Source organism: Acinonyx jubatus, chromosome B2 (assembly GCF_027475565.1).
Source record: "Acinonyx jubatus isolate Ajub_Pintada_27869175 chromosome B2, VMU_Ajub_asm_v1.0, whole genome shotgun sequence".
Lineage (NCBI taxonomy): Eukaryota > Metazoa > Chordata > Mammalia > Carnivora > Felidae > Acinonyx > Acinonyx jubatus.
The window spans coordinates 137,077,197-137,099,910 of record NC_069385.1 but is presented as its reverse complement, the minus strand read 5'-3'; the positions used below and the strand labels follow the sequence as shown (position 1 = coordinate 137,099,910).

The window sequence follows — 22,714 nt, the reverse complement described above, 5'->3', positions numbered from 1 at the left end:
TGATCGCACCCTTGAGTCTACAGGTTCCCACCAGTTGCTAGTTTAAAGTCTGGGAAGCTCAGGTTAGCCAAACATTGCACCTGTACTTTGTTACATCCCCTTGAGCGAGCCTCACTTGCCTCCGCTGTGAACTACGGAGTTGGCAAACTCACAGTCTATACGTTTCTTGCAGCAAGGAAACGCGTGGGATAGTCCCACTCGTTTGGAATAGAGCAAATGCAATGCCCGTGTTAGTCATGGGACTCCTGCGTGTTTGGCTAGTGCTTCCCATTGACCCTCCCCTCTTGGCTGCTGTTTCTTTGTCCTCCAGAAGGAAAATGAACAGAAGATGTGTCACATGCTAGCGTATTATCTGCTGGGTAGTTCTTGTAGTGAAAGGATGACCAATAAGCTGAGAAACCAAGACCGCTGCCTCCTCTCCATTCATTCAGGGGCTTTACAGCCTCGAGGAGGACAAGAAAATTAAGGGCGCTCAAGACAGAAGGAACTCGAAATCAAGAGTCGGACACTCACCCGACTGAGCCACCCAGACTTCCCTCTAATGCCTTTTTAATCTAGGCACACTGGGCTCAGGAAAAAAGAAGGATGACGAATGGTAGTTCAGCAAATGAAGGTAGCATTGGTCAGGTGGGCATTATAAACCAAGCAGAGTGGAGACTCTCCTCTCTGCTTTTGAAAAAACCGTGCCGATGATACTGTATTTCTCACAGTCGTATCTCCAGTTTACTTGCCTGCACACTGTTCTTTCATTTGATCCCCACCACAAGCCTGTGAAGTAGCCACAGAGGCGGCAGAATATAGATCATCTTAGATTAGAAAAGTCTAGTAACCCGTGGGCAGAGGCCTGAGAATTGGACACCAAGTTACTTGAGGTCATGCAACATCCCACTAGCTGAGCTTCGGTAAGGACGCGGCCCCTGGTGTCTCCTTTTTTCCTAGTCCCATTGAATCATGCCAGCTTTCTGGTACAGTCCGTAACATGGCAGTAAAAAGGCACTTGTGAAATTCCCAGGGGTAACAACAGCGGACTTCCCCTGAAAGGTACACACCAGACCTGAAATAACATATTTAATTCGAAGTAACAGCATTTGCCTGCACCCGAATTCAGAAGTCTACCTCCTTGTGCACTTGGGTCTTGAGAGAGTCCATACATCTTATGGAAATAGATATGATCTGCTGCTGTTGAAAGGAAAAAATGTTGGATCCTCTGTTGTTTCCAGGATGTTCATGTGTTTTTAGGTGAAGGATTGCTCTCAGGGAAGTTCTGTACTTGGGTAGCAGGGACTTTGGCACAAAGTCGATGAAATACACCTGTTGAGCTGTGCGCCCTTGCTGCTGATGGAGTTCTTCCCATGATGGCGGTCGACAGCACTGCATGGGGACCTATAGTCCCTTTCACCTTGGCTGCAGGCTCTTTGGTTAGGGGACTCCATCCATGGTCAAGTCTCTGCCCCAGCTCCTCGGCATCCTCAGCCTCCCTCCCCATGCATACCAAGCTTGGAGTTCATGCCAATATGAAAACCAGGATCATTGTCTAATGGTCACGTCTAGGGACTTGAGGTTATGGGAACCTGGGTTCACATCTTGGCTCCTGCACTTCTTGGAGCTTTTTTTCTCTCCGGATGAGTTTACTCATGGCAGTTAAAAGAGAATACCTACCAAATTTGTTGTCGCAAAGATTCAGTTATGTATTAGATATATGTCACCTGGCATGGACTGAGTGCTCAGTAACTGTTGGCTGTCAATATTACTATTATAGACAGTCCGCAGGTGTAAGACCTTGACAGGGAATGTCTGATAACCTACGTATTTTATGAAGAGAGAAGGATGAAATACAGAAGGACCCTAGGACGGTACTGTCTGTTCTGGAAGGTATTTACATTGCGTGTCTCCTAACAAAGCAGGCAGGACGGTCCTGAGCCACGCACACTGTCTTGTTCAATACAGTACAAATAGTACCCTCGTTTGTCCCCGCCCACTACATTCTAGTCACGTCCCCCGAGTTATCGTGAGAATCCAGAATACCCCCATTCCCTTCAGATGTCCCTGGGAAGGTAACACCCTCCTTGGTTGAGACTCACTGGCAGGCACAGTCTGAGTTTGACTCTCAACGGGAGTAACACAGCGCTGCCTCTGCCCCAGCAGCCAGTGGAGAGATCGGACCCTGAGCGTAGGAGGGAGGAAGTTCTGATCTCTCTAACTTGTCTCTTTGATTCAGTGCTTAGTCGTATGTGTGTCTCCAGAGGGGCTGTCGCCAAGCTCTCTGATGACCCTACAGAGAGCAACAGCGGTTTACTGAGGGAGGGAGGACCTTGGTTCTGCTTCATCCAGGTGCACATACTTGCCACAGGACTGTTGGTTAGTTTAAGTGCTGGTCCACGACCACCACGGAGCCATTCATCTTCCTAATCAACCTGTAACTCGGAGACTTGCTCGATCCCTTGTTCCCAATGCATTTATTTAACAAACTAACGTTTATTAAGCATTTATTCTATGTCGGGTGCTGTTAGACACATCATACTCTGATGATGAAGATGTGGCCCTGGTCCTCAAAGAAATAACTTAGCCCCAGCTGGGAAACAGATCTATGTAAAAGTAATACAAGGGAGTGAGTGGTGGCCTATTCCCCCTTGGAGCCAGTCTGTTAGCCTAAGGAGCTATGCTAATCACTCTACATGTACATCCTGAATTCTTGAAGTGCACGTCTTTATTTCTTTTATTTCTGCCTCCGTTGTACTCCTTACAAAGGGTATTTCTCCTTCCCCCGGGGACTTATCAGTGTCAGAGACTCAGCCCAGGTGGCCTGGTGGAGCAGGTCAGGATAGGTCAGGGAGTGCTCACATTTGCTCTCTTGACTTTCTGGAGGAGCACCACCTTCCCGCAATGCGTCGTTTGATCATAGATTTCTCCTTGTTTCTCTTATGCAGAAGTTTTGTGTTAAGGGCTCCGTCTGATCTGAAAGGGAATGTTTAAGATCGCAGCGTAACCGTCCTAACTATCTTGTGCCTTTGCAGATATGTTAAAATGTTCTCAGCCACCTCCAGTCCTGAACTCCCATTTTTCACAGTTAACGGGCTGTCACGGCTCCCCAGCCGTCTCCGAAGCACCAGCGGGAGTAAACGCAGAGAACTCGGCGTCGATAGCCCTTACAAGCAGATGGCACATCGTCACCTCAGGAAGGGCAGGATGGCAAGAAGGAGTGATTGATGGGAACTTGGTGGAGTTCACTTCATTAGTTTTGCATAGATTCCTGAATTGTGGCTTCGTTACTGGAAAAAATAAAGTCTAATAACGCAGACTGTTGTAGAGCCTGGAATGTGTCCTTGTGTTTGAGGATTACGGCTTTGTCCTCTTGGAACCCCAAAGTATCTGTTTCTACCTAGACCTTCCTTATCGTGGGGGAAGATTGATAGCCTTCAGGGTGAAGGAGAGGACAGAGACCCTAACCAAGATAGGAACAGGCAATAATCAGATGAATGGACGGGAGCCCTCTATCAGGAGAGAGAATGTGTTTGAGATTAGCGCCTTATCAGGGAAATGTTTGCATTTATCTTATTCTTTGAATAAGTTACATTTCTCTTCGTTCACGAAGACAAGCTAGTAATTCAGAAAATGCGGATGTGTCGTCAGATGGAGAAAGTCATTTTCGTGTGTCTGTTCAGCTCGCCAGATCAGCTGATGTGGACTGAGTGAGTAGTGGATTGTTGACAGACTTCACTACCAAGTGAAAAGTCTTAAACTTTTCATCCTAAAGGTAAAATGGGAAATGAAGTCACCGGGTTAGAAAGACGTGATTACGTCAGCTTTCCCGTATCCCCGTGTGAATGGCACTAGCCAGCCAGAAGCCCCGTCTTGCTCGTTCGTGCGTCCCCGCGCACCATTCGCTAACCGTGGTGTGGATTCTGCCTGTGCAGTCTCTCTCCTCCGTGGCTCCTCTCCTCTGCCCCAGGCTGGAATTTGTGATATCCCGATAGCATGGGGCAAGATCCTCCTGACCATTCTCCCTGCCTGTAGAACTTGGTCCCTTCCTCCCCATCCTCTACCCTGTGACCAGAGTGACCTTTTTAATATTAAAAATGTCCCAGCTGAACCCTTCCGAGATGGTCTGTGACCTTCAGGAGGAGGGGTGGGAAAGACCACTGACCCGTTCCTCTCTCCCCTCCCAGACTCTTCGCACATGTATTTCCCCAAACGTGACACGTTCCCTCACCTGCCTTTGCACATGCTCCTTCCTCTGTCTGGAGCTATTTTCTCCTTGGTTTATTTTTATTCTCCAAAACTCAACATCGCTGTCACCTGCAAGGAATCCACCCTGACCTCTCCCTCCTGGTCTCACTGAGCCGTCCTGTACATCCCACCCATGAAGCACACCGAGCTCGTTGCTAACAAGGGCTGTGTCTTTCAGATCTTCTATTTCTCGTGTCTGGTAGGGAGCAGGCAGTCAGCGAACACGTATTCGGTGCGTAAAGTCTGAAGGCTGAACTAAGTAGGAATGGCTCTGAAGCGATATCACCCTCTCCTACTCCTTGCCTTCCGTGTCATTTGCTCTAGTTTCTATCTCACGGCCATCCATTCTGAGTAAGTTCGCACACTGTTTTTAAAGAACCTTCTGGGGACCCACCCCATGTTCAGTTCTTTTATCATGATTAGGGTCCGTGTCCCAAACAATCAGTGGAAGAGTATTTCTGAAAGCTTTGTTGGAGATATATAGAGAAAGCCAGGAGAGGCAGATATATTTGACAAAGCTCAGTCTCTTCCCGGTAGTGAAAAGAGATTGAATAATCTTTGACATTCAAGTCGCGGTGTCAAAATATCATTATATAAATTGCAATAAGGCACACGAGCCTCTTGAATTACCTGGGCGTACCGAGTAGAAGTTAAGACGGAGTGCAAAGAGAATAAAGCCCATCTACGTTATGGAATAATCACTACGCGGTAGTAACGACCACGACCGTTTGAAAATCGCTGTCATGAATTGGCGTTTGCTAGTCTTCTGATCACAGCTGAGTATGGTAGCCCCGGGTTTTCTCTTTATGTGGGTAATTCCTCGATTGAAATGGGAATCCCATGCTCATGAAAGTGAAGTCAAATATTCTGTACCTGGCATCGCATCCATAACCTTTTCCATGACTAATCTTTTCTTTTCTTCTTCATTTTCAGTTAAAAAAAATGTTTTTTAATGTTTATTTATTTTTAATATGTGAAATTTATTGTCCAATTGGTTTCCATACAACACCCAGTGCTCATCCCAAAAGATGCCCTCTTCCGTACCCATCGCCCACCCTCCCCTCCCTCCCACCCCCCATCAACCCTCAGTTTGATCTCAGTTTTTAAGAGTCTCTTATGCTTTGGCTCTCTCCCACTCTAACCTCTTTTTTTTTTTTTTTTTTTTTTTTTAGTCAATCTCTTCTTGACGTGCAGGTGCATTGGCCCTTATTGGGCCGAAAGAATGCCCCAAGTCAGATGGGTTTCCTCCTGTATAATCCCTCCCCCCATTTAAGGCAGGGATGGCAGTATCTTACTCTTCTTTGTCTCCAGGTTACTAGCTAAGTGTTTGGCACTTAAATGTTAAATGAATAAATTGTTTAGGTAAAGCTCTTAGTGGAATGATCTAATGACCATAAACAGGAAAGTGGGGGGGGGGGGAGACTTACATTTTAAGAATTATGTGTTAATAAGCGGTGAATTATTTGAATATAAATCCAATATTAATTATCATCAATAATGGATGAAATGTATCGAGGATTTCCTAGGAGCACCCGAAGCTCCACTGCCTCTCCCGTTAAGTGAAAGACTGAATTTTATCGTTTGGAGGGTGGGGGGGGGGGGGAAGGAAATATAATTAAGAGTGAATTTAGTAGCATGAAGAGTTCGGCTGGAACAAGTTTGGTGGGATGGAGTATTCCAAAGTAGAAGTCCTCCAGCCCTGTCTGCATTAATACAGAATGTGCCACGAATAAAAGAAAAACAATTACAAATTGTAAATATTTGCAATCCTCTCCCTTCCTTGCCATCTTGAGAGGACTAGTTCTGGGCTTGTTTGGGCTGCGATTTGTTGTGAGGTCAGAAAGGTGAATGATGAAGCTGAGATTAGGCCAAATTGCCCCCAAGGGAAAGAAAAGGTGATGAATGGGGCAGGGGGGTTGGTGAGGGGCCATGAGAGAGAGAGAGAGTGGGGTGAGGTGGGGGGCAGGCTGAAGCATGATTACCATGTGAAATGGAGTTCGGGAAGAGAGGTACAAAAAGGCTTTTTGGGACGTCCTTCTGTGTAGGGACCCATGTCGAGGCTCCCCACCTTCCTGTGACCCCGCCCTCCCGTCCACCTCTGTTCTCCACGCCTCCCCAGAAAGCTTGGGTCGAGACCTAAAAGCTTGACACCAGCTCTTGTGGGTGTCCGGTTTCTCTTTCTTTTAGATGGGACCCAAACCATGCAAGCCTCCACCTGTACATGGGATACAGGCACAGATGTTGAAGTCAGTGTTTGTGCTGTCATGGAGGAAGAGAAATCGGGAAACTGCTCTAAAAGAGTTTTGGATTTATTTTGAGAGAGACAGAGCAGGAGAGAGAGAGAGAGAGAGAGAGAGAGAGAGAGAGAATCCCAAGCAGGCTCTGTGCTGTCAGCACAGACCCTGACACGGGGCTCGATCTCACGAACTGTGAGATCATGACCTGAGCCGAAATCGAGAGTCGGATGCTTAACCGACTGAGCCGCCCAGGCTCAGTTTTTAAATACAGTTTAATGATCCTTTAAAACATCGTTGTCCTCTTACCCTACCCTACCCCTCGCTTCTTTGCATTATTAATTTTTTAGCTAATCCTGTTTCTGGAAAAAGCAGAAACTTTCAAGGGAACTTTGGTTCCTGACTGGATACAATCGCTATTAAAAGCCAATTACCGGGGCGCCTGGGTGGCTCAGTCGGTTGAGCGTCCGACTTCAACTCAGCGCATGACCTCGCGGTCTGTGGGTTCGAGCCCCGCGTCAGGCTCTGTACTGATAGCTCGGAGCCTGGGGCCTGCTTCGGATTCTGTGTCTCCCTTTCTCTCTGTTCCTCCCCCACTCATGCTCTGTCTCTGTCTCAGAAATAAATAAACATTAAAAAAAATTTTTTTAAGCCAATTACCAGTTAGTGAAGCCCAAAGTCAGGCTGTTTGATCTATTCTGAATAAGCTTCCATTCTGTATTCCTCAGTGTTTTCAAGCTGTAAGCGTAGGGGCGTCTGGGTGGCTCAGTCGGTCAAGCATCCAACTCTGATTTCAGTTCAGGTCTTAATCTCATAGTTCATGGATTCAAGCACCTCATTGGACTCTGTGCTGACAGCCCAGAGCCTACTTGGGATTCTCTCTCTCTCTCTCTCTCTCTCTCTGCTCCTCCCTTATTCATTCTCTCTCTCTCTCTCTCTCTCTCTCTCTCTCTCTCTCTCTCTCAAAATAAATAAACTTAAAAAACTTTCAAATTGAAAGCTGTAAGTGTAGACATAGATGAGTATAGAAACATCAGTGGCCCTTAGATCAAATATGGAATAATGACCTTCCATATCTGTCTGACCATCGGGACCTTCTCAAACTAGGAGGTAGTGTGGTACATACCTGAGAAATAACGGAGTTCACTGTCATGCCCAGTGTGGGCAACCTGACTGATAAAGAGGCAGCTCAAGCCACTCTATAATGCACCTGTCTCGGGCTTTCAATAAGAATTCTGTAGCTTGGGCGAATGGGCACAGGATAGGCTGAGAGGAACCCAACAGTGTTGATATGATTACTTGATAACTGAATTCCAGTCACTAGGCGATGAAGTCATTCCTGTACACGCACACAGCACTATTCTATGCCTGGATTAGTTTTGCAGGGAGGCTTTCACAAAGCACCACAAACAGTGGCTTAAAGAACAGAAATTTCTTCTTTCCCATTTCTGGAGCCTGGAAGTATAAATCGAGGTGTGACAGGGCCATGCTCCCTCTCTGAAGGTGCTAGGGAAGGACCTGTTCCGGGTCTCCCCGCTGGCTTCTGGAAGGTAGCTCTTTGGCTTGTGGACGGTATGACCCGAATCTTCCCCGTGTGTGTCTGTCCAGACGTTGCCAATTTACAAGGGCACCAGCTATAGTGCAGAGGGACCCATCCTACTCTTGAGATGGCCTCGTTGTAACGAGTGACTTCTGCAATGACACCACTTCCAAATACAGCCCCATTCTGAGATACTAAGGGGTAGGACTTCAACATACGAATCGGGGGGGGGGGGACACAATTCAACCCATAACAGTGCCCTGCAAGGGACGGTTTGGGGGTTCAGGCTGACTCTAGCGGCCCTGCATTCAACAGAGTCCCCTTTTGGGGAGGGGCATAACAAGCATTCATTGATTTCGGGTAACAGGGCCTTCCCCAGTCTGTGATGTAATGTCACACTCCCCCAGCAGCTATTTCTGGCCCACAAGCCTGTGAACATTTGAATGCGCGTGTGCAGAAAAGACAATCAGCCAGACAGGTTTCTACTCCCACTTAAGAGCCTTCACATGGATCAGTCACCCACCCTGAGCACCACGTTAGATTTGACATCTGAAATGTGTCTGGCATTTTCAGGTAGAGAAGCCTTTATAAAAACATCACATGGAGGCCGATTCCTTACTCTCTCCCTGGAAGAGCCCAAACACGGAGATCTAGACACAGGGACCTGCAGGGGTATGAGACCGTGAATAACCAAGCCTCTGAGTAAGTCTGGAGCGAGGGCGCAGTGTTTGAAGCCTCATGCTATTAAAGGATTATTAAGCCTAATTTTTCATACTCTTAGTCCACTCAGTACATAGTAGACACTCACTGAAATTTGTGAGCAGATGAGAAATGGAGCCTCCACTCCCTGGGCATGAGCGTCATGGTCCCCACGTCTGTGCCTTTCTCTGTTCTAAGAAGCGGGGAGCTGTGCTCGCCCAGCAAGGGAGCTCACGAGACGGTGATGATGCCTGGATTACATCCTGAGTGAAGTCAGAGAAGTATAGGTCCGGGCTTGTGCAAAATCCTTCAGCCCAACCAACGCATGGCCTTGGGACACAGAAACATCGTGCTGTCCACCGGGCAGACAGGCACAGTCCCTGCTGTGCCTCCTGTGTCCTTTCTTTGGTACCTCGGGAGCCATTTATCCATCTCCGTTGCCCTCGTACCTAGCACAATGCCTGGCTTGCACATAGTAGATGGTTAGTATGTGGTCACTGATAAGCCAACCAAATGAATGAATGATTCCCTACTCTGTGCCTGCATTGCGCTGTTCTGAAGTGTCGCGGGGGACTCAAAGTGATATAATTGATGCTAGGGCATCTCCTACGTCCACTGGAGCAGCCTGGACACAGAGAACTGTGACGGTTCGTTTGGTGCCTGTCGCCCCCCACGCCCACCCCCCACATGATGATAGGCTCCTGGAGAGCAGGGAATGTCACCTGTTCATGTGTGACCCTCCAGCGCCTCTCCCGGCCCGTGGAATCCAATGGTGATTGGAAGGACAGAGGGAAGAAGGAAGCTCTTTTCAAATCCTGCACTTAATTTTTACACAGACAGGCAGGACCTTTGCCTTTAGATCTTTGCCAGCAGGAAGAGCAGTAGCCTGGATTTCCATCGGGAAATGAACTTGAGAACGATGAGCGCGGAACATGGTCACGTGACCAATGAGCTGACTTGCCCACCTGAGCCTTTTGAGGGTGTGACGCGTCCAGTGGAGTTGTTTCAAACCCACTTCCTCTGAGGTCAGCGTGTTTCATGGCATTTGGCAGAAACAAGGATATGTTGCTCGTCATTTGTAATTATACACGGGGTTTGTTTTGATTTTGTTTATTTAAATATGCAGGGATTTACGTGGTACATTTCTTGAGGACACTGGAAATAAGCTGATGGGAGTGTGAATGGATGAATGAAGGAGTGACTTAAACAACTCGGAAAGTAGATTGCTTTCGGCAGGTGTTTCTGTGTGTTCCTCACTTTTCAACATCTGTAGGACTCCACACCACGTAGCTTCCTTGAGTGAATGTCACCACAGTAGGACAGGGGCTTTTAGACTGGACAGTACTAAAGACAGGTTGTTTGGAGACCGAAAAGGAGACTTCGGTGCCAACATTTGGCTAAGAAAAAAAGTGAATGCAGGGTTTGCCAGCTGATTATTCCAGTGTCAGAGAAAATAATGTCAATGGCGCTCTTAAGAAATTTATTTTTGTACTCTTGGTTTGTATGAAATGAAGGGAAACTGGGTCTTGAGAAGCTGTAGTTTCCAAATCAAAAGGAAAGGAACAAGCTGGCGCGATCTGCTTTTGCCTTGGAAGGAGCTCGGCGTGTGGGTGATGTCTCCCCAGTGCTGCCCTCGCCCCTTCCGGCACACAAGCCCCCGGTCGGCTGTGCCTGTCCTGTCATTGCTGTGTTTTTTGGCGGGGGAGCACTGTGGTCGGCGTAGCCCACGGTCCGTTCAGATTCATATGCCGACCGATGAGGAGTTCTGCTGGATTGCGTGCAATTCTGTGGGTAGACAGGCCGGTCAAAATGTAATCCCCGCCGACCCTCCGCAAACGTTCCTTTTCATTTCAGATATGCTGTGGGCGCGAAGGAAGGATCTAGTCCAAAGTGCCTTGGGGTTTTGTTCAGTCCGGAGAGTAGTTTTTTCCTCTCTTGCCTATAGCCATTTTCTTAACATTACTGAAAGGACTCTTTTCCTAATGAAGCATGAAAATTGATTGTATCTTGCCAGGAGGGCTCTTCCTAAGTCTTAAGATATTAAAGATTTCATGAGAACCACATGAAGAATATCTTCCTGAATCATTTACATTTTCCCCTTTTGTAGGCTTATGTAACCATGCAGAAAACCTAATAATAAGTGTGCTTTTAGTGTGCTGTGTGCCATTCTGCAGACAGCAGGGCTGTGGGGGCAAGAAACCAGTGCCCAGGGTTTGTGGATGGCAGCAAAGTGTACAAGGGTCTGAAGAAAGCCCTACTGGAAAAACCTATAGCTAACTGGACAGAGAATCCATTTTTGTCAGGCTCTTCTTCCTTCCCTGTGCAGTCAGTCTTCATTGTTGTGGGAGAAGACAACCGTGGCCATGGCCATGGGCCTTTCTTGGAGTGCGTTTTCCAAAGCTAGTCTCTTGGACTATTTTGGATCTCAGAGCCATGTTGGTCTCACACAGGTGATGCCAACTCCGAATAGGGCAAGGGAAGCTAAAATCTGGGTTAGAGAGAGCCCTTAAACTAGCGACGTAGGACGGCAATAAACAGGGAAAAACGAAGACACCTCTGATGCCGTTGAATATGCCCAACATCCGTTTACAAATCAAAAGAAATGGATACGGCCCAGCCTTTCCCATGGTCCAAGATTTAATAAAAGGTCCTATCCAGATCCCCCCAAAAGTCCCCCAAAAGAGGGACATTCAGTGAGCTGGGGACACGCACCAGCATCTGTAGTAGATAAAGGAGCTGCGGAATTGTGGACCGCCGTTTCCTCAGGGACACTTCTGCAGATATTTGCTTTGGACCCTAGGTAACAGGGCTGTCGTTCCTAAAGTTTAACTATTTGCGCCTGGGGAAAAAATAAAAAGTTTTCTGTGTGAGGTGGCTTAGTCATGGGAGTCAGTGAGGTCCAGCCCGGGCAGTAACGTATCCCTTCCAAATCCTTGTGCCTCCCCGCTAATCCCAGAGTTTTTGTTTGCCCTTTGATGTGGTGGTGGGGTCTGAGCTCGTCCAGGCTCTGCTTGCGGGGGGCGGCGGGGAGGAGGAATGCCTCCTTTTGCCCGGGGGCTGCCTTCCCCCACCTCTTCCCTCCAGGGCACGTCTGCAGAGTCCCCAGGCATGTCGGGAGTGGGTGTCTGTTCCCCCGCGGCCAAAAATGTGTTCCTCGGAAGGCGAAGTTAGCAGGGCTCACCGGTGCCATGAAACGAGGCAGGCTTTTTGCATCTCTGCGAAGTTAGACGGCTTCGGGGGCTCGGGCTAATGTCCTGCTCTCCTCTTTCCCTTGGGAAAATAGAAGAAAATGAGCGGATTTCACCAAAGGTGTTATTATGTATGTCGTTCAGACGGATTTCCCTCCTTTCGAAGCTTCTCCAACAATATTCCCGTAATGTGTGTGTGTGCTGGGCTTCGCACCTTTTATCCCAGGCTCCCGCTCATCTCCGTGTCAGACAGAGGTGAGGGCCGCTGGTTAAGGGGGCACCTTACCCCCCAAACCACACAGGTGTCCGCTCAGCACTGCCAGCCCGGAGTAGGTCGCCATTGATGCATCGCCGTCTATACCTTCTGAGACATTTTCTCTTAAATTGATGCTCACTTGGACCTATGATATTTCATTAAGGTCCAGAGGTGCTCATTAAAACGAGCATCGGATAGCATGCTGGATGTGCCTCATTGCTGTGAGTCCAAGAGAGGGCTCTGTGGAACTTGTTATGGAGGGCATTTATAGATTGTTCAATTAGAGGATTAGTGTTGTGCTAAACCATTTTCAGGTTAATCAGTTGTGGGAAACCAGATTCGATGTTTAAGCAGGCTTGAACGATGGTTTCATCGGAAGAAAAGTTGTTAGGCCACTGTAACTTCTCATAAACCCTCTAGCTTGCTAATCGACGGTACTGTGCAGTGCGGTGCTCTGATTTTGTTCTGTGTGAGCCTTTCTTCATCTGAATCGTTAAGTCCCTTTTGAACAGGCACAGGGTCTTTGTGTGTCTGTGTGGGTCTGTGTTGTGTGTGCCCCCATCCTAAAAGCTTCCGGTGCCACTCTAGGTACCTATCAGCTGCTAGAGAATTTGTTATGTCAAATTAAAACAAGTTTTGGGGCGCCTGGGTGGCACAGTCGGTTAAGCGTCCGACTTCAGCCAGGTCACGATCTCGCGGTCCGTGAGTTCGAGCCCCGCGTCGGGCTCTTGGGCTGATGGCTTGGAGCCTGGAGCCTGTTTCCGATTCTGTGTCTCCCTCTCTCTCTGCCCCTCCCCCGTTCATCCTCTGTCTCTCTCTGTCCCCAAAAAAATAAATAAACGTTGAAAAAAAAATTTAAAACAAGTTTAAAACAAGTCAAGACTGTTGATCAATCTTGTTGATGTCAAGGTTAAAACAAGTGATTGTCAGCATCTTTAGAATGTCGTTGCAATGTGTCATCACAGGGTTCACGTCATGGTGACGCATGTAAAAGGTTGTCTCTCTTTACAGAAAAACACTGGTATTGCATGTTGATCTGTGACCAGGTTGTTATCAACAACAGGAGGAGCGCTGTAAAGTTCATATGGAATTAGAATGGATACACAGAGCCAATCTGGATGTAATGCTATTGACCTGATAAAGACATGACTTCCAGCCCCGGAATGGCCCTGGCTCCTTTACCGAGAAACATGGGTGGCCCAGATCAGAAGGTCATTTGCCTTTTCCCTTTCCCCTTGGCAATCGCTACTAATTGCCTTTTGCCCATGCACATTAAATTAACATGACCACGAAGCAGATAGAAGATAAAGTAAGTAAAAACCGTATCATCGGGAAAACTAAGGCACAAATGAGAACTGTTCGCTCATTTGCACCCGGTGTCTGGACCATTTATGAGTAGAAACCATACTACCAAGCCATTATGGATACAAGAAGGCAGGTGTAGGTTGCAGATCTCTAGGAGTAGAATGTGCCTGAAACAGATGTGCTCATGTAAAATGCCCAGGACACCCCCTGAGCCTCCTTGAAGGAGAAGTTACCGGAGCACTCTCAAAGCCCCGTACCCTTCTCCGCTCGGGCCTCTTATCCTGCCTCATATCACATGCCCCCTTCCGGCCCCATAAAGCTCCTATCCCTAATTCTCCACTCTTCCATAGCCATCTTCTCCAGCGTGCTAAAGGAGTCCACTGATTGTGCACGTGGGCCCTTACCACTGAAGACGTGACAGCTACTGCCAGCCATTACCAAATGGAATCCACTTTATCCAAATGGATAATTTGAGGGCTAGAGGTGTGATGGACTAATGGAATCACACTGCATTTCTGTGCCTCAGGGCTTTGAACTGTGAGCTCCCCCATCCATGCCACCCGTGGGCTCCTCTCCTATTCACTCTCAGCCTCTTCGTTTTTCTCTTCTTTCTCTCTGTATCTTATGCTTCTTTTAATTGCCTTTTCCCTCCTTTCTCATTGGTCTGGCCTCGGGTCTGGTGAGGGAAGGGACTTGAGAGGGTACAGGCTCCACGCAAAGCTTTCCTCCAAAGCATGGTCTCCTTCTTGGCATTCACTTTAGGTGTTCACCTTTCTGGTTTTCTAATATTCTTTCCAGTTGTACAAAAGAGAAGTGGGTAGGTTTGGAAAATGATGTGACTGGTTGATTTCTTTTTTTTAATCTGATTTTTTTCAATGTCTATCAACATTACATGGAGGCTTAGGGACTCTGGCCAGCCCTAGATTTAATCAGAGCCATTATAGCACAGAAATCTTTTAGCCTCATATGGCCCAGCAAGGAAAGAAGTCAAAGAAATGTGTAAATTTGGGACACTTGGGATTAAAACAAATTAAAACATGTATATCAATTCAGTTTAAATATTGGCTTAAAGGGGCGCCTGGGTGGCTCAGGTCACGATCTCACAGTTCGTGGGTTCGAGTCCCGCATCAGGCTCTGTGCTGACAGCTCAGAGCCTGGAGCCTGCTTCAGATTCTGTGTCTCCCTCTCTCTCTGCCCCTCTCTCACTTGCACTCTGTCTCTCTGTCTCTCAAAAATGAGTAAACATTAAAAAAAAAAAACCTCACAGTGTGGGGGCACCTGGGTGACTCAGCCAGTTAAGCATCCAACTTCGGCTCAGGACATGGTCTCTCCGTTTGTGGGTTCGAGCCCCGCGTCGGCCTCTGTGCTGACAGCTCAGAGCCAGGAGCCTGCTTTGGGTTCTGTGTCTCCCTCTCTCTCTGCCCCTGCACTGCTCATGCTCTGTCTCTCTCTCCTTCAAAAATAAATAAACATGAAAAATTTTTTAACAAAATAAATATTGGCTTAAAAAAAACAGATTAGCGTATTGCTTATCTTTTGCTGTCACATTTCCTCTTACCTGACCAGCCGAAATGCAGCTAGTGTTGATTAGAAATATCAGCATCTACAGAACATATCATCAGTTTTTATTTGGTACAATAAACCCTCACTCATTCACATGCTTAGAGAAAGTCAAAAGCTTAAATGGAATGCAACTACATCATTTTTAGTTCCTGTATTGGCTCATACTTAGCACCTATAGGTGTTTGAAAAGACACTTATTTTTAGTTAACAAAACATTTGTGTGCCGTTGGGTATTTTTTGATGGTTCCTTCTTGTAAGTAAATTAAATACTATTCTTAGAGTATGGTTTATACCATTCATTTGCTATGTAAAACCGATCTTCCTAGTTAGTGTGAAAGCTCTACTCAAATATATCGCATTTCTCTGATTTCTGAGGCTCCAGAATATAAGCTCCCAAACCTTAGGGACACTGTCTCACCCGCCACCCCCAAGGCTGCCTTTTGGAAAACAGCCTTCAGCTGCTTGGGACTCAAGTTAGTATTTGCTGGACTAATTAAGGTTCGACTCCATTCATTTATATGCCAAAATTACTTACCATTTGCCAGGTGCTTTTGAGTTTGACGATTAGTTACAAACTGTGCTGAGGCTTTTTTTCCACTTTTATTTTATCCCTCCTTTAACTAATCTAAAAAACTAGTTGATTGCATCCCATAATGTTAGCAATACGATGTTAAGTGGGGCAAAGTAGAGTTTAAAATGTATCCAGAATTGGGGCGCCTGGGTGGCTCAGTCGGTTAAGCGTCCGACTTTGGCTCAGGTCATGATCTCGTGGTCCCTGAGTTCAAGCCCCACGTCGGGCTCTGTGCTGACAGCTCGGAGCCTAGAGCCTGCTTCGGATGCTGTGTCTCCCTCTCTCTCTCTGCCCGTCCCCTACTCATGCTCTGTCTCCCTCTGTCTCTCAAAAATAAATAAATGTTAAAAAAAAATTTTAATAAATAAATAAATAAATAAAATAAAACATATTCAGAATTATTCCAATTTTGCAAATATATGTATAGATCTGTGGGAGCTTTAAATATAGATTACACATGATAGATTACATACATGCCAATTTATTTTTTTAAGTTTCTCATATTTCCAAATATGAGCACATTTTGTTTTTATTTAAAAAAAATTTTTTTTTAACGTTTATTTATTTTTGAGACAGAGAGAGACAGAGCATGAACGGGGGAGGGGCAGAGAGAGAGGGAGACACAGAATCGGAAGCAGGCTCCAGGCTCTGAGCCATCAGCCCAGAGCCCGACGCGGGGCTCGAACTCACGGACCCTGAGATCGTGACCTGAGCTGAAGTCGGACGCTTAACCGACTGAGCCACCCAGGCGCCCCGCACATTTTGTTTTTATATCAGAAAAAGCAGAAGAGTTTAAGTTGCGGGCACCTGGGTGGCTCAGTCAGTTAAGCCACCGACTCTTGGTTTTGGCTCAGGCCACGATCTTACAGTTCGTGAGTTCGAGCCCTGTGAGCCAACAACAGGGAGCCCGCTTGGGATTCTCTCTCTGACTCTCCCTCTCTGCCCCTCCCCTGCTCACACTGTCTCTGTCTCTCTCAAAATAAATAGATAAACTTAAAAAATGTTTAAGTTGTACAGTAGAAATGTGTGGGGTTTTTATTTGTGTATTTTAATCCCATCGTAGTTAACCTACAATGTTAAGCCTTTTATTTTAATTTCAGCATAGTCAACATCTGATGTTATGTTAGTTTCAGGCATACAGACTAGGGATGCTGCACTTCTGTGCCTTGCTCTGTGCTCATATCCCCATCACCTATTTTGCCCACCCCACCGAGACAGCTGAGAAAAAAAGTTGTCATTTCTTCTCTCACAGGTGTCTCAACATTTGTAGAGACCCTGTTTGTTTACCAAGGGCTTTCGTGACATTACTCAGGTTTTTGTCTGTGTGTTTATTTTTGAGAGAGAGAGCAAGTGGGGGAGGGGCAGAGAGAGGGGGACAGGGGATCATAAGCGGGCTCTGCGTGGTCGGCACAGAGCCCGACGCGGGGCTCGAACTCACAAACCGCGAGATCATGACCTGAGCCGAAGCTGGGCGCTCAACCGACTGAGCCACCCAGGCCCCCAAACATTCCTCAGTTCTTAGTGTTTTCTCTTGAGACTTTGTAAACCCAACAGGAGAGCAGTTACAGTAGCTTCTGGTCTTTAACAGATGTATACCTCTCAGGTCTTTGGTTGTTTATTAGTGAAGAGAAGAGTGGACCCAAATGGAAAACAGTTACATTTTTAAAATGTGTCCAGGGGGTTAATGTGGAAAGAAAGGCGCCTCACGAACTTGACAGTTGATGTGTCGGCCCCGCCGTTCTCCGTCTGGTTGCCTGGAGCATATTATTTAACCTTCTGCATCAATTCCCTCTTCTGGACACTGTAATATTCATAATACCCACCTCGTGGAGGATTCCTGGGGGGAGCAAATCAGATACTAATGCGTGCAGAAGTGCTCTGAATGATAATCACGACGTTATTATCACCGCTAGCATTATTTCCCCGCCCGCAAAGGCAGAAGAGGGAAGACGCAGATGGTGTCTTTATGTGGCACAGGAGCCAGGAAAATCCAGGTTTTCTCTGCTTTGCCCTCCAGCGTGAAGAGTCAGAAGGTAAATATCAGTATTGCTCTTCATAACTAATGGCCTCATAGTTTGTGACAGGTGATTTCTTGGTTTCTGTTAGCATTTCAGAGACCATTATACACAGCCGCTCTCCTTTGCAGGGGTAGAGAAAACTCATTTTCTAAGGCAAACAGTCTCAAGTCAAGGGTTCGGTCCTGGTGGGATGAAATAAAGAAAGGCAGTTTATCGTTAAGGTAAGCTGGCATTTAAGTACATGTTGGGAGATTTATCAGAGATGGTGTGGGGGTGGAGAGTCTCGAAGACATGACGCCCTTTTGCACATCTTTAAATGCCTATAATCGGGGCGCCTGGGTGGCGCAGTCGGTTAAGCATCCGACTTCAGCCAGGTCACGATCTCGCGGTCCGTGAGTTCGAGCCCCGTGTCAGGCTCTGGGCTGATGGCTCAGAGCCTGGAGCCTGTTTCCGATTCTGTGTCTCCCTCTCTCTCTGCCCCTCCCCCGTTCATGCTCTGTCTCTCTCTGTCCCCAAAATAAATAAACGTTGAAAAAAAATTAAAAAATAATAATAATAATAAAAAAATAAATGCCTATAATCGGTCAGAAGCCAAAAGTGGAACCACAGATGCCTGCAAGTGTTCGAGGTTAACCCCACCCGCGGGCATTCACCGGATACGTGAAAGGGCTCACACACCGTGAGATTATGACTCTGCGGCTCCGTGGCTCATTGTCCTTCCAGATTTGGGGGCCGTAACTAGGGCGCAGAAGAACGTGTGTTGCAGATTGGGTTTATTGTCCACCTGGATGGGTGGAGATATTACTGGAAAGGGAGCGGAATGAGAGACGTGACGTTTCCCATTTACCCATCCCTCTGTTACTATTTTCGTTTTGAATATTGCAAAGCAACAAGACTGGAGTTGTAGGGTGGGCAGGTGATCCAAAGTTGGTATAACACAGAGGAAGTAAACTCCCTTCTGCTTTTAATGGCCACTGAGTGATTTGTGGGAGCCACGATTGTAGGGTACGTGAAAGGGGACGCACCAGGAAGAGAACAGCTGATTTTTTTTCCCCATTAATTGAATTCAATAAGTGACTTTTGTTGGTTTCGTGCTATCCGTTAGTTTCAGAGGCCTATTCTGCAAAAGCATCTAGGGCTGTTTCATGGCTATAGCATATTGGTTATCTTGCATATGCAGTGAAGCAAAGATACCTTTTAACATCTCACATCCTGACTCATCCCCCAAATTTGAAATTTTTTTGCTTCCTGAAACATCAGGGCAAATCGACATAATTTTATACATTAAACACTAGGGTACAGATGAAGACAGGTACCAGCTAATGAACATAGCAGGAAGGAAAATGTTCGCACATCAGTCCAGTACTATGCCTTCTCAGTTTTTTGTTTTTTTGTTTTTTGTTTTTAATATCTTCTTGAAAACGTGTGATTTAGCCATTTGGAAGCCTTGGAGGTTCAGAAATTCACAGGCATGTGAAATATAAAACCATATTCATTTAACAAATACTGATGGGCATATAAAATAGAACCTCCATCATCTATCTTTAGAAGTAGAAGATTAAACAGAAGTGTAATTAATTTGCCAACTCTGCTTCCCTGATTGAGACATTTATCACAGTTGATCTTTAATCATTAGGCTCCTTATCTGTGAAATGAAGTCTATTATGACCTCTAAGGTCTATTTGTTATAGAATTAGGTACAGCTCCATGTCACACACGTGCACGCACACACACGTGTGCATGCATACGCACACACACACACATAAAGGCTAAAAAACATAGATGCTTATTTCTCCCTCATGTAAAAGAGGTTGGGAGGTAGGATTCCAGGAAACATATGGCAGCTACCCAGGCTCAATTCTGTCATTCTGTTCTGCCATCTTTAGTATATTTCTCATGCACAAAATGGCTGCCTAAGCTCCAGCCTTCACGTTAGCATTCCAGCAAGTGGGAAGAAGGAAGGGAGAAGAAGGGCCTAGACCTCTTTTCAAGGATACTTGCCCAAGGTCCCATAGCACACTTTTGTTTACTTTTGTTTACTGCTGCAAGGGAGGATAAAGATCAAAATGTCTGGCTCCACAGCCATATGTCTGGTTCAAAATCAAGGTTTCTACTCCCAAGGAAAGGGGAGAGAATGGATATTGGGCAAACAATGATTAGCCGTAGGTTTTTAGCTCAAAAAGCCATAATCCCATATTTCTGGGGAATATGTGACATATGTAGCCAAGTCTGAATGTATGCTGAATGTGTACAAATGGGACACCCCGAACCTCATTGGCCATACCTTTTATTGAGACCTGGGATTGTATTTTCAGTCTTGGGATCAGAATCCTTCGGTCGATTGTGTGCATGTGTGTGTGTGTGTGTGTGTGTGTGTGTGAGAGAGAGAGAGAGAGAGCATCTCTTCTGCAAGGCGTGATGAATATAAACGCAGTCACTCAGCAATTTATAGCTGCTCTTGTCCCTCTTCCTTCCCCCCAACACACTGTCAGCATACACAGCGTTACCCCACACCTTCAACACTCCCTATGATTAATAGTGACCGGGAAGGGTGTGGGAGCTTTCCAGAAGAGTTGTTTGCATCTGCTAAGGTTACTTGGGGTCACAAAGGCCACTAATAATTGCAACACTGTTGTGTTATGCTACATGGCTTGTCCGTCGAGACGGGTGCAAGGCTGAAGGAGAAAGGGAAGGGTTCCCTCAGCATAACGGCGGGAGAAGATCACTGAAAGTTACAGCTCTCTGGTTTGGGATCTATGCATAAGATCATTCTAGAAAGTAAAAGGGAAAAAAAATCACACATTGATATTTTTTAAAGTCCCCCATTTTAGTAGCTGATGGAAACTAGAAGTCTTCTATTCTGGGCCAGAATCTCCACAGGATGTTTGTGCCTATGGTACACGTGGGTTGCTTGGAGGTTTAGGTCTGTTTTATCTGCTGCATGCGTATGTTCAAGTGCGTGAGATTTCTTGATCAATCGACAGAATCCAAACGTCCCTTTTGTTATATTCTAAGTCCGTTCCTGCACCTGGTGGTAACAAAGAGGTCAGCTGCTAGGGTGCCCGAGCCGGAATTCAGCTAGGGGACAGTTTCTGAATTCATGTGAATTGCTTGTGTGATATAATGTCGTTTCCTAGGAAACTGCCAGCATCCAGCTAACCTCCAGGAGGGCAAGCGGTCAGGAAGGTGGAGGTGCTGTCAGCACCGTTCTTATTGTTGTTTTTAACAGGCAGACATGTCATGAAAACTCATCATAGAGGTCCCCTTTTCCATACCTCAGCGAAGCCGCCTCAGGAAGAAAAGGTGACTATCTGAGATTGTGTCTTTAAAGGGTGTTATTGGTCTGATCAAGATTTAGCCACAAAAATAAACATAATCCCTGATGCTGAGAAAAGGTCAGAAAGAGTTGGCACTCAGAAGAACAAATGAAGAAGCAGAAAATAATTTTCTTTTTCACACTGGTGGAGATGGGGAGCGGACATAGATAGGACTCTCGGGGGATCCAGCCCAGGCAGGTATGTGAGTGCGTGGGATCAATGTCTAGACGCAGACGGAAGTAATTCTGTGTAAATGCAGAGAAGCTCCAGGAGGTTCCTAGAGCGGGAGAAAGGGAAGGAAAAGATCACTTAAATATGAGGTCAACCCAGATTGCTTGGGTCCAGCGAGATTCCCACGGTCTTACCCAGACACAGCTCTAAACCATTGGCAGCATTGAATGCACTCTCTGGACGACAGTCTGTTCTATGAATTGAGCAGGATTGACGAAGAGGTGAAAAGTGAAATAATTTTTCAAGAAATTTTCCATTTGGTTTTGTCATAATTTTCTTCCACGCACAGATCTGGCTAAGCCCTAGGTAGGTTAAACGCCCAAATGTCATTTAGATGTTTCTGGAGTATAAAGCAAATACTGAAAACCAGTCATGCAGAGGCACCTGGGGGGGCTCAGCAGGTTAAGTGCCCGACTCTTGATTTCAGCTCAGGTCATGAGCTCACGGTTCGTGGGTTGGAGCCTCGTGTTGGGCTCTGTGTTGATAGCAGCGTGGAACCTGCTTGGGATTCTCTCTCTCTCTCTCTCTCTCTCTCTCTCTCTCTCGCTCTCTCTCTCTCTCCCTCTGCCCCACTCACCTATCTCTGTCTGAAAATAAATAAATACACTTGAAAAGAATATATAAAAGAAAAACAAAAGAAGAAAATCAACCATGAATTTGAGTCCTCCTTGCTCTACTATTAACAAAAAACAAAAACAAAAACAGGGGCTCCTGGGTGGCTCGGTCGGTTGAGCGTCTGACTTCAGCTCAGGTCATGATCTCACAGTTTGTGGGTTCGAGCCCTGTATTGGGCTCTGTGCTGACAGCTCAGATACTGGAGCCTGCTTTGGATTCTGTGTCTCCCTCTCTCTGCCCCTCCCCTGCTCACACTGTCTCTCTCTCTTCCTCAAAAACAAATATTAAAAAAAAAAAAAAAAACAACTCAGTGCTGAGACAACACATCTGTGCTTTCTTCCCACCCGTGCACACTTCTAGCTTAGCACCCATCATGCCGGAAAGACAGGAGGAGCTACATTCAGTCACTATGCTTTCCCTCTGCCCCCCCCCCTTCTGATTTGAAGGAGACGGGGCACCAGGTCAGGTTCTATGTCCTATCCCACAATTGTAATGGTCCCCCTCATTCATACAACGTTTGTCAACACCAATGAACGGACCCTTCTACTGTCATAAATGGGATGAAAGAAGAAGGTTACTAATGAACAGTGTGGTATTTATCTTCTGCCATAACTTTCTATCGGGCTAAAAACCTGGGTCCCTGCAACATTAGAGGCACAAGTATCTTTGAGAAGTAGAGGCAAGCCATCTTTATTCTCACGGCCTAAAAACATCTAGAACTTTGGCATGAAATCATTTCAAACATGGTGCCCCACGCTTAGTCAACTATAGGCTATTCAACTTGGGGAATTATTTTTTGTAAACTGGAGAGTCAGACTCGCGGTGTGTCAGCTGCCCAAGTGCCAGTGTTTCGTGTAATTAAAACACCAACAGGTCCTAAGTCATCATGCGGGGTCCTCATTTAATAGACTCTAGCTATCGAACTTAGGGAACCAGACACTTTCAAGTTC

The 22,714-nt window shown here is 46.4% G+C and overlaps 1 protein-coding gene across 18 annotated transcripts in view; it reads left to right on the top strand.

Annotated features, from left to right (window-relative positions):
• The window catches only part of ATXN1 (ataxin 1), a 415,717-nt gene that overhangs the window by 337,444 nt on the left and 55,559 nt on the right, over nucleotides 1-22,714 (top strand). The window contains exon 7 of one of the 18 annotated variants that reach the window (XM_027040353.2): nucleotides 8,575-8,703. The exons of 16 other annotated variants lie outside the window; for them this stretch is intronic. The gene's annotated coding sequence lies outside the window, so the exon portion shown is untranslated. Of the gene's footprint in view, nucleotides 1-8,574; nucleotides 8,704-18,175; nucleotides 20,905-22,714 lie in introns of those variants that run through there. One more of the 18 variants, XM_053223192.1, reaches the window with a different exon arrangement.